The 13,242-nt window shown below is 40.7% G+C and overlaps 1 protein-coding gene across 2 annotated transcripts in view; it reads right to left on the bottom strand.

Annotated features, from left to right (window-relative positions):
- GOLM2 (golgi membrane protein 2) overlaps window positions 1-13,242 on the bottom strand; it is an 85,056-nt gene that overhangs the window by 57,608 nt on the left and 14,206 nt on the right. The gene's annotated exons all lie outside the window — the stretch shown is intronic.

Raw genomic sequence — 13,242 nt, 5'->3', positions numbered from 1 at the left:
GACTGAATGTGGGGTCTCATGAATACTAAGCATGCACCAGCTTTTTGAACTGTCTCCTCCCCAGAATCTCTAGCCATTTTTACCATCCCCCCGCCCCCACCCCTTTCCTCTCCTTTTTAGCTGCTTGGGACCGCTTACAGTTTCTGTAATGTGAAGTGTTTTCACTTCTAAGTTTGGACACATTCCTAAAGAAGTTAAGGCTTCTACTTGGCTGAACGCTATTCTTTCTGCTGGATTTATTTCAGCTATTCTCTTTTCCAGAAGCCTCCCTTCTTTTCCCCAAGACTGCATTTAACCTTTTGCTGTGTTCTTCCATCATGTCTGTAGAAGCCAGTAACAACATTTATTTTACTATTATAACTGCCCACTTACTTGACTGTTTCTCCTAAATAATAAATTTTGTAACTGTTTTTTCATTATATTACCCCTCTCGTTTCCTTTATCATGACCATAGTGCCTTCAGGATTTTTAATTTTATTTTTCATGAAACAATTAAAAAGGAATTCGTACATCATAAAATTTAATCTCTTACCCTCTGTTCTTCCCTCTATTGCTGTTGGTGGAATGATTCAGATTCACATGTTTGGTTTATTGGTCGCCTGTACTTACATTCTGTACTTAATGTTGACTGTACTTAATGTTCTGATTGTAGTACTTACACATCTTTTTTTAGTTGCAGTGGTCACCAGAATCTCACCGTCTATCTGTACTTGCACTCCTCTGGCTGTGCACTTGAGAGTTTACGCTGTGTTGTGGTTGGTGCTGGGATTCCCAGACAGCAGAGTGGTAGGGACTGTGCTGGGGGCAGCACAAGGGACTGAACTCAAGGACTTACAATTGAAAAGCAGGTGCTTTTACCCCAACGAGCCAACTGGGACCCAAAACTCACCCTTTTAAAGTATATATTTTGGTACTTTTAGTATATTCATTATATACTTATCACAAAGTTTGGAACATTTTTAAGCACCCTGAAATGAAAATGTAGGGCCAGAGTGATAGTACTGTAGATAAGGCAGTTTCCTTTAGCATGGCCATCCTGGGTTCAATCCATGGCTTCCCATATGGTCCCGAGTCCTACAAGGAATGATCCCTGAGTGCAGAGCCAGAGTCAGTCAGTTGAATTCTGCTGGGTGTACCCCAAAACAAAACAAAATAATAAAAAATTAAATAAATAAAAAGAAAATGTATACCCTTTGAGAAGTCACTTTTTATTCAATCTCTTCAGCTTCTAGAATCTACTAAACTATCTTCTGTCTCCAAGGATTTGTCTAATCTGGACTTTAGGCAAATTGTGTATTTTGTATATAAAATATATTGCATATAAATTACATATAAATGCAATAAAATTTGTCCTTCTGTGACCAACTTCTTTCACATAGCTTATAAAATGTTTTCAAGGCTTTATTTCTGTTGTAGCATATACCAGTATTTTATTCCTTTTCACAGCTGAATATCAGCATTATATTTTATTAAATATTTTAAAATTAGAGGATGCCTAATTAGTTGCCCTAATAAATGTGTTACTACGACTACAGTTATTTAATATAGTGCATTACGCCTACACAAATGGTAAACAATATTTCATGTTTCCAGACCTAATAATTTCTAGACTGTTAATTTCTGTGCTGTGCCAACACAAATCAGTGTTTTGTTTTCATTGAGTTAGTTCAGTTTTGGGGTTACTCCCAGACTCCTCTGAGTGCTGAAGGTTGAATATGGACCTCCCACATGCAAAGCATGTGCTCAGCCTTTTGAGCTACCTATCAGGCCCTGTGCCTTTAAATTTAAAAGACAAAAAAGAAAAGAAAAAGAAAAAGCAGTGAGGGTTCCTTTTCTGAAATACTCTTTCTTTTTATTTAAGTTCTGCGGCCACATCTGGTGGTGTCTGGGGACCATGCAGTGCTGAGGATCAAATCTGGGCTTCCAGCATGCAAAGTGCTCAACTTGTTAAACCACCTCTTTGGTATTGTGAATTTCTAAAAGTATTTAAGCAAAGTAATGCAGTTTAGCTTGTACTTGAGAAACTCAATCTGGCATTAGTACGATAAACAGACTAGAGTGCATTGTATTTCCAAGGAGAAAATGTTGGTCTAACAAGAGGTGAACAAACCTGTGAGTTAAATCTAACCTGCAGTTTATTTTCATAGATCAAAGGGTGGTTTTATTTTGGATTGGGAGGGCTAGTTTAGGCACTCAAAGGCTTAAGGGCCGCCCCAGTCTTACTCATCCCAGAGGTAAAGGCCTGAGGGTTTTAGTGCTTGGGCTTGCAGTGCTGGGACCCACTAGAACCACCTTTGTGGCTCTTGGGCCACTAAAGCTCCTTTTTTGTTTGTCTGTTTGTTTTGTTTTTGGAGCCATACCCAGGTGCACAGGGCTTAGTAACTCCTGGCTCTGAACTTAGGGATCATTCCTGGCAGGGTTTGAGGTACCATATATGGTAAAAGGGATCAAACCTGGGTTGGCTGTGCGTAATGGCAAGAACTCTACCCCCTGTACTATCTCTCCAGTTTACTAAAGCTACTTCTATGAATGAGGAAAAGTTCCAAAGAAGTCTATTTCATGAATTAAATGAAATTCAAATTACAACATCTATATACTTTTATGCATGTAAATTATTTACATATTTTATATGAATACTTGGGGACTGTGAGACTTTTATATCCTTATAAACAAACGGTTTTCCTTTTTTTTTTCTTTTTTTGGGTCACACCCAGTGAGGCTCAGGGGTTACTCCTGGCTCGGCACTCAGGAATCATAATCAATTCAGGCTGCTGGATGTGACTGCAACCTCACCTCTCAAAGTAAGCAATATAGTAACATTTGTGGGTTTAATAATCTACCAACTGGGCTTTGTGAGATCTTAGAACCAGTCCTTGGCACACAGTGGTGCTCGGGGAGCTATATGGGATGCCGGAGATAGAACCTGGGTCTGCCATGTGCAAGGCAAAAGTCCTACCCGCTGTACTATCGCTTCAGCTCCCATTTTTCTTTATAGAGGAAGGAAAATTCAATCTACAGATTACAAAAAAAAAAAAGTAAAGATATATAGCTAATTTTACTTCATTCTTATCACCTTAAGTCTCTTCAATCTTAAATTAGAAAATTAGAGACTTGATCATATGGCTAGAAAATGCCTTTTACACAAAACAAGATAAAGCCATAGTCTAAATAAAAGCTTTTCCATAATTCAAGCATAATAAATTTATTTCCCACCTCCATTCCTTTGCCATGTAAAGAGTTTTTCAATTAAATACTCAAAGCGTCTTTATTGTGTATTATTCCTTTGCCATCCCATGTATTATTCTTGTCAAACTTTCCAGCAGAATTCTCACAAAATTAAGTGTCTAAATATTATCACCAAGTACCAGTTCCCAATATCATTCACTTCTTATGAACACTAGGTTCATTGTGCTAGTTATCTCATTTTCCAAATGCCTTTGAACAGAGGTGCCAAGGACTGGCCCTAAGATCTCACAAAGCCCAGCTGGTAGATTTTTTGTTGTTGTTGTTGCTTTCTGGGTCACACCTGGCAATGCACAGGGGTTACTCCTGGCTGTGCACTCAGGAATCACTCCTGGCGGTGCTCAGGGGACCATATGGGATGCTGGGAATCAAACCTGGGTTGGCTGCGTGCAAGGCAAAGACCTTACCCGCTGTGCTATTGCTCCAGCCCTTCAGCTGGTAGATTATTTAACCCACAAATGTTATTATATTGCTCACTTTGAGAGGTGGGGTTGCGGTCACATCCAGCAATACTCAAGGGTTACTCCTGGCTCTGCACTCAGCAGTCACTCCTGGCAGGTTTGAGGGGTCATACAGGATGATGGAAATCGAACCCAGGTCTGCAGCATACAAAGCAAGTGCTCTATCTGCTGTACTATCTCTACAGCCCCAATATATTTCTCACTTTTAAAATCTAGATTACAGGAATCTATTTGATCTCTCTTACACACACACACACACACACACACACACACACACACACACACACACACACCCTTAAGTCTTATCCAGCCCAAAACACATTTTGATACCTTTTCACATGTTCAATGTCCTTTCAAGGAATTCTGAATGTCTTTACCTACCATAAAAATTCTTTATATTCATGCAAAATCTAAAAAATGTAAAGCAATGACTTCAGTTTTTTGGTTTTACTCTCATTCTCTATTACCACTGAGTTTGTCCATAAAGACTTCTCATACTTGCTGTCTCACTTTCAATATTTACTCCAATTCCTCTTTGATTCCACTGTTCTTCCTGCATTAACATATGCCTCAGAGACCTGGGCCCTACGCAAACAGGATGAGAACGCTATTCAGGTCTCCCAAAGAATAGAAAGAGCTATGCTTGGAATATCACGTTTCACTCAAATGAGAGAAAGAATCCAGAGTTCCGACCTCCGTCGACGATCAAGAATCAGGGACGCTGCCTCATTTGCCAAGGTGTCGAAAATCAGATGGGCTGGTCACGTAATGAGATTTAAAGACGACCGCTGGACTAGAGCTGTTACTGACTGGATTCCACGGGATGTCAAAAGACCGCGTGGCCGCCCACCTTCCAGATGGTCAGACTTCTTCATCACGATCATGAACGATCGGTTTGAGGCTCTTCATGTTCCCAGAGCGAACAGATGCCATTGGGCTACACTAGCACGCGACAGGGACAAATGGAGACGTTACTGATGCCCGCTCGAGCAAATCGACGATTAACAGGAATTTAAGTGATCAAGTAAGAAGTGACTCCCAATTCCTCAACTTTTTATTTTCTTTTATGTTTTTATGAATAATTTCTGCATTTAGCTATTTCTTGTTACTACTTCCACCATCTCATCTTCATAAGAATGCCTGGCTGCCCTTCTTATTTTTCTTCCTCATATTTTTAATTTCCCTATGTTTGAACATTATTGTGCTTATTTTTCATAACTACGAAACTTCTCGGGTATTGCTTAATCATTCTGAGTTCTTACTACTGCATGATTAAGAAAAAAAAAAGAAAGAAAGAAACATCCTTTCCCTACATCTGCTTTCTGGTAATTGGCCGTGCTATTAGGAATATTTTATTTTCCTTTAAATATATCTAGACAGCACATAAACTCTAAGTATTAAAACCTTATTGGGGCTGGGAAGGATTGGGCTCCAGCCAGTGATGGTCAGGGCTTATTTCTGCTCACAGTTTCCATCTTTGTTACTTTTAAACTTTTCCCCAAAATACCTTTATTTACAATATGCAAGAAAGATACCAAGTAATTAGTTTCTCTTTGAAATTTCTTTAGGGAGAAGAGCTAAGGGTATATCAATAGACAGATACATGCCTAATTTATCTCTTGATGAGACAGACCCCTAGCCAGATTAAAAAGAAAAATTCACAATGCTCAAAATTCCTTGCCCGGGTTCAGTTATATTGGGAAGAAATTTATATCCAGTCCTTTTTGGAAGGTGTGGGCCACACCTGGTGATGCTGATAGGTTAGGTTACTCCAGTCTCTGCACTCAGAAATCACTTCTGGTAGTACTCGGGGACCATGTAGGATGCCGGGGATTGGACACGGGTCAGCAGTGTGCAAAGCAAGCACTTTAACTGCTATACTATCTCTCTAGCCCCTAGCCCTTAAAAACAAAGCAAAACAAATTACAACGAAAACCTCCCACTTATCACATGCAGTTCTATATCCAGTAAGAATGTCACCATGCTCCTTTTCCATTCCCAAGGTTTATCATAAATAAAATTCCACAACGGATACTGTGTCTTGTATTCATCCTTGTGTGTTCAGTATCTGGCATACTGCCTGAAACCAATAAATACTTAGTAAGTGTTTCACAAATTACTCCCTAGGCTTTTAGGCTCCTTACTTTTGAAATACATGCTCTTCTTCTACCTTAAGTTGTACTTTATTCACATTTGTATATAATTCTAATTATGCTTTACCTCTCCTACAATAAAGCAAATTTGTTTTTCTTAGGATTAGCAGTCCATCGATAATGGGGTGACTATTTTAGTTCTAAATTTTTCCAAGTCAGTTTCATACAATGTTTACTCTCCTTCCTGAAATCTCTCTCTCTCTTCTCTCTCTCTCTCTCTCTCTCTCTCTCTCTCTTGCTCTCACTCTCTCCCTTTCATCCCCAGGTACTTCATCTATTTTTCTCTAATCTTTCCTTCTCCAGTACTTAAAACAATCTTTATTTTTCTACCACATCTTTCTGAAGCCTTTTAATGCTTTCTCCATCCCACATGGCTACTCTGAATTAATTTTGGCAGCTGTACCAGCTCAGTTTCTCTGCTTCTCTTTTCATTCTGGGACCTTGAAAATGGCTCAGTTGCGTGTGCTTCACTTTCATTAGGCCCTGTTCTTGGGCAATCTATGTAACTACAACCACTAATCCCAAAGGTTACATATAGCTGGATTTTTAAAGATACAGTTAGTTTCTGAATCATCTTTCTCCTGATCGACATGTTTTTTCTAGTTATATCTCATTCTCATATTGTTTTTACTATCCCCTATAACATAACTGCCTAACCTGCCTGATGCTCAGACTCACTAGGGCAGTTTTTTAAAGTACAGGGCTAGAAAAGATGGTACAGTGGGTAAGGGACTTGCCTTGCATACAAGTGACTTCTGGCACCCCACCAGATCCCCTGAGTACCACCAGGAGTCCCTGAGTATAGAATTAGGAGTAAGCACTGAGCATTGCCAGATGTCCTCCCCCGCAAAAAATAAATAAGTAAATAAATAAAAACATGTAACCCTTGGGTTGGAAAGATAGTACAAAGGGTAAGGTGCTTGCCTGTCCACCCTGGTTCAATCTTTGGTACCATACACCTGAGCACCACCAAGAATTATCCCTAAGCCCAAAGCCAGGAATAAGTCCTGAGAATTGGAGACAACATTCCTGCTCATACATACTCCCCTCCACCAAAATCATAGGCATGGGACATAGTATGGGGATTAGGCACTTGCCTGCACAGCCTGGGGTTATTCTGAAGTGCAGAGCCCCTGAGCACTGCTGAGTGTGGAACCAAATCCAAAAATAAACTAAACTCAATCTGAAAAATATCTTCGAGTTTCTAAATAAACAAAATACCAAATTAGGTGTACTCTGATACACTTCAAAGATACATCCTAAAATGCAAGAAAGGTAATTATTTGATAATAATACTTTACATTAGAATTTTATCATGTCCTCTAGAAAAGGAATATATGTGGATACTACCTATTGTAACTCTAAAACATATTTATGTATGCTTTGGTTTATGAACCAGTACAAAATTAAATCAATAATTAATTATTTACAGTCTATAGGATCAACTCTCTAAGGGTTTACAAAGTTTCAATTATATTTTTATAGTCAATAAATTCATAATATGGCACCGTCAGACTTTCAGATACCCCAAAATTGCTGCTGTGCCTTTGGCCAGACCCCAAAAATTTGAGGCAAAGTTTACCACAGAAGTAAACGGCCAAAAGTTAGGTATGTGGGAGACACACCCACAAACCACCTCCAGCTCAGCTATATAATTGGAAGCACGGCCTCTCTGGTTCCTGATCGAACTGGTTAACGGCCATGATCCCAGAGACTCAGAAACGAATATCGGAACCCAAAGGCTTTTGGCAGAAATGCGTCCTGTTCCTGCAGTAGGCTACTGGCACTGGGCCACTCCAGGTGGGAATAGGTTTCGTACCTTGACCTGTTCCCCCTGGCGGTCTGGTGACTGCCATCCTCCAGAAGCCACTGGACAGTCAGGTTTGGGTGCAGTGACGAGACATGCGGGGCCTCACGGGATGTGGGTGGAACCGGCCCTTCCTCCCCATCCCAACGAGACCCCGAGTCGCTGCCTACAAACGGCCTCTCTGGCTCCTGATCAAGCTGATTAACGGCCAAGATCCCAGAGAATCAGAAAGAAATCTTGAAACCCAGCGGCTTTTGGCAGAAATGCAGCTGGACCGGATACACGGTGGCTGCCGCCTCAGAGCTTATAGGAAAGCCAGGCATGAGCCTGCAGTGACAGGGCAACTGCAATCTCATGGGAAGGGGGGACAGTACCTGCTCATCCTTCACGCCCTACCGAGGTCATAAATTGCCCCCCACGAGCGGCTCTCTGGCACGGCCATGGCTCCAGAGGCAAAAGGACTTAATCTAGAGCTCAGCAGCTTATGGCAGAAAAGTGAATGGACCATGCATTAAACTATGGCGCCATGCCTCCCCAGGAGGGAAAGGGTGTTGCTCCCTTCTGCCTTCCCCCGCTCCCCCCGCGCCCCCCCCCCCCCCGGCAGCAAGGTGGCCGATGCCTCAGAGCTTATAGGAAAGCCAGGTATGAGCCAGCAGTGACGGGGGAACGGCAGTCTCATGGGAAGGGGGCTGGTATTGGCTCGTCCTTCACGTCCTACTGAGGTCAGGAGTTGCCCCCCGTGAGTGGCTCTAGGGCACAGCCATACACCAGACACACAGAAACCAATCTTGTAAAAAAAAAAAAAAAGAAAGAAAGAAAGAAAGAAACCAATCTCGTAATTATCTGGCTCTTTGCAGAAATCAAAAATCATTATATGATTCTCATAACCAGCTATAGAAAACAAAGTATTTCACAATGCCTTTTCAGCAATTCTGATTGTTGGGGGAGGAGGGAATTCTAAACAATAATGGTGCATCTTTTGTCAAAATAATGAATGTAATCAATGTAGAGAAAAGTTAAGTAGAAATCATGTGCCTTACAGGCATTGGGATGGGTGGGAGGGGGTATATTAGGGTTCTTGGTGGTGAAAAATGAGTACTGGCGAAGGGAAAGGTGTTTGATCACTGTATGACCGAGATTTAAACCTGAAAACTTTGTAACTTTTTCCACAGTGATTCAATAAATAAATATAAGAAGAAAATAAATAAATAAATTCATAATAAAAAGTTGGGAGATATGAGGCCGGAGAGATACAGTGGGTAGGGTGCTTGCCTTGCATGCAGCCAAACCCAGGTTCTATCCCCAGCATTCCTTATGGTCCCCTGAATCCCCTGCAGTGATCACTGAGCTCAGAGCCAGAAGTAATCCTTAAGCACTTCCAGGTGTGGCCCCAAAACCAAAGCAAAAACCAAAACCAAAGGTTGGGAGACAATTACACTGGAAAACAGATCCAGGGAGAAAGTGAAAATATAGTAGTGGTTAGGGAGCTTTCACTGCATGTTGCCAATCTGGGTTCAATTCTCCATACCATATACTGTGCCCTGTGCCCTGCCAACAGTGATCCCCGAGTGCAGGGCCAGGAATAAGCCCTGGGCACTGCTGGGTGTGGCCCAAAAGGAGAAAAAAATAGATCCAATGTAGATATGTTCATACATTTATTAACTGAATTAACTTGGTGTGAACTAAAGACTAACTTTTAGGCAAATAAAGATATGAACTCAGCCTCCAGAACCACATGTTCCCCCCAAATACTGCTAGGAGCAACCCACAAACATCAAACAGGACGTAACCTCTGAGCACCAAAGAGGATTAACTAAAAGACACACACAAAAAGGTGGCCTCTAGCCTCAAAAACATCTTAAACATGGGGCAGGAGAGATAGTATGAGGGTTCCCCAAGTGCTGTGAGAGGTCACTGCTGAGCACCAAGCTAGGAACAGCTTCTGAATATTTCTTGTGTGGTCCCAAAATCCCCAAAACAAAACAAAATGGTCTCTGAGGCAGGTATTGCCCTGGTTAACAATTACACTGTGCTTAGCTGAAGACTCCATTCTCTCCAAGGATAGTTCAGACATGGACCCTGTAAGACAATGTGGCTTCAGTCCAACAGTGTTGGGGACCACCAGGGCCACCCCACTGGTGCTCACGTACCTCCAGGGCTACACCAGACAGTGCTGGGGTGGGGGGAAGCATGTGGTACTAAGGACAAACTTTGGGTCATCTTTCTCCGCAGATCAAAATAATGCTTTTAAGTTTAATTTTATTACAATTCTTCAGTTTTCCAATCTTACAAGAAAGCATTTAGTCTATCATCAATAAAACATTATATTAGCTATGGACTTCTAAGAGATAGGCCCAAAAAGATAGGCCTTATGATGCTGAGAATGTTGCTTCTGTTACTATTGTGCTATGAGATTTTTAAATATTGTTTTGCTGGGAGTTTTAATCCTGAATAGGTGTTAAATTTTGTAAATTTATATTCTACAAAGATTTCCAATCTCACCACTTCTGCTTAAGATTACACTGGAGGTTCTAGCCAATACCATATGGTAAGGAAAAAAATAATAAGAAGCAGCAAAATGGAAAGAGGAGAAATGTCCTTATTTGCAGATGGTTTAATTGTGTACAGAGAGAATGCTAAGAAATTTACTAAGAAACAAGCAACTAGTAATGAGGTTTGGTGGCTTTTTTGAATCAATGTTTTAGAATTTTTCAGACTCCAAAGAGAGCAGAACTAATATGAGACCTAACACAGGTAAATTACACAAAAATCAATAGCATTTCTATAAACCATACTACAAGTGGAAAGGCTGGAGCGATAGCACAGCGGGTAGGGCGTTCGCCTTACAAGCAGCCAACATGGCCGACCCGAGTTCGATTCCTCTGCCCCTCTCGGAGAGCTCGGCAAGCTACCGAGAGTATTCGATATGCCAGACACAGTAACAACAAAGTCTCCAATGGAGATGTTACTGGGCCCGCTCGAGCAAATCGACGATCAACGGGAGGGCCTTTACCTTTACCTTTACAAGTGGAAAATAAAATTTTATTTTTTAATAATATTAAATAGGAGAAGTACTTGGGATAAAAATCTTGTCTTAAATAACTGAAATTATAAAATGCTGCAAGAAATTAAAGAATACCTAAAAAAATGAACATAATACTGTAGCACTGTTGTCCCGTTGTTCATCAATTTGCTCAAGCGGTCACCAGTAACATCTCCATTGTGAGATTTGTTGTTACTGTTTTTGGCATATTGAATACATCACGGATAGCTTGCCAGGCTCTGCTGTGTGGGCAGGATATTCTCGGTAGCTTGCCAGGTTCTCCGAGAGGGGCGGAGGAATTGAACCTGGGTCAGTCGCGTGCAAGGCAAATGGCCTACCAGCTGTGCTATTACTCCAGCCCATACAATATTCATAAATTAGGATAATCAATATTTTAAAGATTCAATTTATTCCAAATAGACTCATACATTTGTTATAGGCTGAATTCCTAGAAAGATATGTTAAAATCCTAATTAAACCTGCCATTCATTCCATTTCCTTACTTGAAAATTGGGTCTCTGCAGATACAATCAGCCAAAAATGAGGTCAGTGCTAGATTAGGGTATCCCTTAATCCAATATTACTGGTGTCCTTATAAGAAAAAATATAATTAAGGAAGAGAATGTCATGTGAAACACACAAATAGAGGCTGAGTTCTGCTGTCAGTAAACAAAGAACTCCTGAGGTTATATATCACTTTGGAGCCCAGCCCCCGCAACCCTTAATTTTGGAATTGTCTTCTCCCAAACTGTGAGAGGATAAATTTCTATTGTTTTATGCGACTTTGTTTATAATGCTTTGTCACAAAAGCCCTAGAGAATGAATATATATCAAATATTTGAAAAGTTATTTGATGGAGTGATTCCTGAGTACAGACTCAGGAGTAAGCCCTGTGTTCCGCCCAGTGTGATCTCGAAAACTAAAAAAAAAAATATATTTTTTACTTGATGTGTTGGCTAGATAACTACTCATATAATTTTGTATGTTTTAATATATCTCTAATATATATATAAATTATCAGACTGGAGAGATACGACAACAAGTAGAGTGCTTGCCTAGCACAAGGCCGACCTAGGTTCAATCCCCAGCACCAGCTATGGTTTCCCCAAGCCCACCAGGAGTAATAACTGAGCACAAAACCAGAAGAATGCCCTGAGCACTACTGGGTGTGGCACGCACACACACATACACACACAAAATGTTTATATAGATATGTATATACTTATACATATCTATATAAATATTCATATAAATGTTGTGTTTCTCATTTTAATTTCTGGGAAGAGCTCCTTGGTATTTGGAATCAAATATACCTGAGCTTAGAATTCAATCAATCTCTTACCTCTCTTAAGCTATTCCTTCACCATAAAATAAAGAAAATTAAGTACATAAAAGTCTGTCCTGTAGATTTTGATATTTAATAATATTAGCTGCCCGGGGCTGGAGTGATAGCACAGCGGGTAGGGCGTTTGCCTTGCATGTGGCCGACCCGGGTTCAATCCCTGGCATCCCATATGGTCCCCCAAGCACTGCCAGGAGTAATTCCTGAGTGCAAAGCCAGGAGTAACTCCTGAGCATTGCTGGGTGTGACCCAAAAAAGCAAAAAAAAAAAAAAAAACCAACTTTAATAATATTAGCTGCCTTCTTTTCTGGTAACATTGATATACTTGAACTTGAAATCTGGTCTTGAATTACTCTCTTAAAATCTTAAATTGACAAAAATATATTGAGAATTTACTTTGCAGGAAAGGTTTTAGAAACATGTCCACATGTCCCATTTTGAATTTTTTTGTCTCCCTATCCTTTTTATTTCCCCACCTTTAAAAAAAATTCCCATTAAAGGAGAGAGTAAACACATGAGTTCCTGTGGAGACTATAAAACGGACTAAGAAATGAGAGCTAGGATTTAGTAAAGAAAAAAAGATACTCAAAGAAATTTCATTAAGCAAAAGCTGTATTTTGCAGATGAAAACTATTCATTGATATGTATGCATATATATGTATGTATGTTTGTAGCAGTGCCAGGGATCAGAACCCTGGAAATCAAACATCTGAGGTATACACTCTACCACTGGAGCCACATCCCTGGCTCTTGTCCCCTTCTTCCTCGACCCTCTCTGTTAGCAGAGAATTAACATTTCCTTTGAAAACCCAAGATTCTCTCTAGGCATAGGCATTGGAGTAATTTCATTTTCTCAGAGTGCTACAGACTAGGTTCCCTTTAAAAAACCTTTTTTGCGGTGGGGTGGAGGGAGGGATGTGGGGAGATATACCTGGCAATGCTCAGGAGTTACTCCTGACTCTGCACTCAGAAATTACTCCCCTGGCAGTGCATGGGGGACCATATGGGATGCTGGGGATCAACCCCAGGCAGGCCTCATGGGAGGTAAGTGCCCTAACCACTATACTATCTCTCTGGCCCCTCCCATTTTAAAAGTTCTCTCTTTTGTCCTACTTTTCCTGGCCAGGCATTGCCTATGAACAATGTTGACTCAAAGCTTTTCAAGAATTGTCTGCCACTTCTGATTTTTTTCT

This window comes from Sorex fumeus, unplaced genomic scaffold (genome assembly GCF_029834395.1).
Source record: "Sorex fumeus unplaced genomic scaffold, SorFum_2.1 ptg000098l, whole genome shotgun sequence".
Lineage (NCBI taxonomy): Eukaryota > Metazoa > Chordata > Mammalia > Eulipotyphla > Soricidae > Sorex > Sorex fumeus.
This window is presented reverse-complemented; position numbering and strand designations above follow the sequence as displayed.